General features: G+C 34.8%; 1 pseudogene across 1 annotated transcript; it reads right to left on the bottom strand.

Moving 5' to 3' along the window:
- Positions 1–2,148: 2,148 nt before the first annotated feature.
- On the bottom strand, positions 2,149–2,913 carry LOC105536133 (annotated as a pseudogene). The gene has a single exon (XR_001005544.1). The product of XR_001005544.1 is annotated as a 60S ribosomal protein L7 pseudogene (transcript).
- Between the last annotated feature and the right edge of the window lie 386 nt (positions 2,914–3,299).

The following is a 3,299-nucleotide window of genomic DNA, read 5'->3' as shown; positions in this document are numbered from 1 at the left end:
TAGTAAATACCTAAACCAGGAATATAGATGTTTATTATCAATATCAAGTATCATGTATTGTACAAAAGGGGATATCCTAGATTTTTATATGACTGGCAGTGCAGTAGGTTTGTTTATATCAGCACCGCCAACAAATACATGAGTAATGTACTGTCCTATGATATTCCAATGGCTACCATGTCACCAGGTGATAAGAATTTTTCTGATAACCTTATGAATCCACCTTCGTATATGTAGTCCATCATTGAAATGTTATGCTGCACATGGTTGTACATGGTTTTGCTCCTTCTCTCCACATCATTAGAAGAAATAACACTATATAAAGCAATAATGATAGCAATGCATCACGTACATAAAACAACAATAATAAAAAGAGGAGAATAGAGTTACAGAGGAGTAACATTTCTGTATATCAATAACATTGTTAGTATAAATCTGTATTTGATTCTGATAATTTAACATGTATACTATTAGACCTAGAGCAACCACTAAGAAAATAATTCAAAAAATAATAAAAAGATTACTGAGGGAATTAAATGTTATACTGAAAATATTCACGTAATGCAAATAAAAGGAGTAAAGAAGGAACAGAAGAACAAAAAAGAAATCTGAGACATATAGCAAGCAAAAACTATAGTGGCAGACATAAGTCCAACTATGCCAATAATAACATTAGGCTGGGTGTGGTGGCCCATGCCTATAATCTCAGCACTTTTGGAGGCTGAGATGGGAGGATCACTTGAGTCCAGGAGTTTGACACCAGCCTGGGCAACATGGCAAAACCCTGTCTTGACAAAAATAAAATTAAAAATTAGCCAGACATGATGGCACATACCCTGTAGTCCTAGACACTTGGGAGGCTGACATGGGAGAATTGCTTGAGCCTGGGAAGACGAGGCAGCAGTGAGCCATGATTGCACCACTGAATTCCATCCTGGGTGACAGAATGAGACCCTGTCTCCAAAAAAACAGTAACATTAAACATGACTTAATTAACCAATCCAAACTAAAGTCAGCTATTGTCAGACTGGGTAAACAAACAACATTCAACTATATGTTCCTTATAGATGAAATAATTTAAATCCAAAGATACACATAGTTTGAAAGTAAAAGAATGGGAAAATGCATATCACGCAAACAGCAACCACAAAAAAGCTGGAGTAGGTTTCTAATATTAGACAACATAGACTTTTTACAAATGTTACTAGAGATGTAAAGGGACATTTTGTAATTAAAAAATGATCAATCCATTAGGAAGATATAAATATTATAAACACATACGCATTCAACAACAAAGCCCCAAAATATATCAAGCAAAAAAAAAAAAAAAAAAAATGACAGAATTGAAGAGAAAGACAGAGAATGCAACAATGATATTTAAAGACATCAATATTTTCATTTTCAGTAATGGAGAGAACAACTAAGCAGAAGATCAAAAAGGAAATAGAAGATTTGAACGACACTGTAAATAAACCAGACCTGGCAGACAGATAAACAATACTCAGCCAACAACAGCAGATTACACATTTTTCTCAAGTGCACATGGAACGTTCTTGAGGATAAACCTTATGCTACACCGTAAATCAAACTTCAATAAATTTAAGAGGATTGAAATTGTACAAGGTGTCTTCTCTAATTACAATTGAATTAGAAATTAATAACAGAAATAAATTTGGGAAATTAACAAATAACATGGAAATTAAGCAGCACTCTCCTAAATAATCAATGGGTCAAAGAAGAAATCACAAGGGAAATTAGAGAATACTTTAAGATGAATGAAAATGAAAACACAAGTATCAACATTTATTGGATGAAGCCAAAGCACTGCTTAATTAGAGGAAAATTTATAGCTATAAATGACTACATTAAAATAGAAGAGAGATCTCAAGTCAATAATTTAAATTTTCAACTTAAGGCACTGGACAGGAAAAGAATACACTATGTACACTTGCTTTGGGTTCATAGCAAGCAGAAAGAAGAAAATAATAAGAATTAGAATAAAATTTTTAAAAATGAAGAATAGAAAATAGAGAAAAAAAAACCCAGAAGTCATTTTTTTTTTTTTTTTTTTTTTTTTTTTTTTTCATTTTGAGAGCAGGTACTGTTTATTAAGCTGATGAGACGCGAAAAATAATCATGGTAGACACCTTAGTTCATTCTTCTAACAAGCCTGTAGATCTGGTCCTCCCTGTTGCCAGCATCTCCACCTTCTACAAAATAGGTGGTCTTTTTCTTTATTCCACCTCGTGGAGAAGGTAATTTGAAGGGCCACAGGAAGTTTTTTGCCTCTTTGAAGCGTTTTCCAACAGTATAGATCTCATGAATCAGATCCTCCATGCAGATGATGCCATATTTACCAAGAGATCGAGCAATCAAAACCTTATCTTTCAAAGCCATTCACTTCTTATTGATTTTGCCATAACCACGCTTGTAGATTAGCTCATTTACTAACTTCAGATTGGGGTACCCCCATGTAATATATGGCTCTACAATCCTCAGCATGTTAATCGAAGCCTTGTTGAGCTTCACAAAGGTTCCATTGAAGATTTGACGAAGGCGAAGAAGCTGCAATACCTTTCGGACCTTTGGGCTCATGCCATTGATACCTCTGATCGTGATGACAAACGCCAATTTGGGTTCAGCAGGTACATAGAAGTTGCCAGCTTTTCTTGCCATCCTCGCCATTTGAATTTCAGTTCTGTACATCTGCCTATATTCCTTGTGATAGTGCTTCGCTTTTTCATAGATAAGCTTCCTCCTTGCCTTTCGAAGCATCTTTTGGGCAAACTTCTTTCTCAGGCACTTGATCTTCAGCTCTGCGAAATTCCTTCGCTTTTTCTTAAGGGTTTCTGGCACAGAAGGAACCTTCTTCTTCTTCTCTTCTGCACCCTCCATGGTTCCAGTGGGAAAAAGAGCCCCAGAAGTTATTTCTTTAAAAGATCAACAAAATTGAAAGACCTTCAGATAGACTGACCAAGAAAAATGAGAGAAGACGCAAACTACTAAAATCAGGAATGAAAGAGGGGACATTATTACTGACCTTACAGAAATAAAAATGATTATAAGGAAATACCATAAACAAGTGTATGCCAACAAATTAGATAACCAAGGTGAGATAGAAAAAGTTATAAAAAGACACGAACTACCAAAACTGACTCAAGAGGAAATTAAAAATCTGAATAGTCTTATAACAGAGGAAGAGAACTTAGTTATCAAACAACTTCCTACAAAGAAGTTCAGAACTATATGGCTTCACTTGGAATTCTACCAAATGTTTAGAGAAAAATTAATACCAAGTC

This window comes from Mandrillus leucophaeus, unplaced genomic scaffold (genome assembly GCF_000951045.1).
Source record: "Mandrillus leucophaeus isolate KB7577 unplaced genomic scaffold, Mleu.le_1.0 Scaffold155, whole genome shotgun sequence".
Taxonomy (NCBI): Eukaryota; Metazoa; Chordata; class Mammalia; order Primates; family Cercopithecidae; genus Mandrillus; species Mandrillus leucophaeus.
This window is presented reverse-complemented; position numbering and strand designations above follow the sequence as displayed.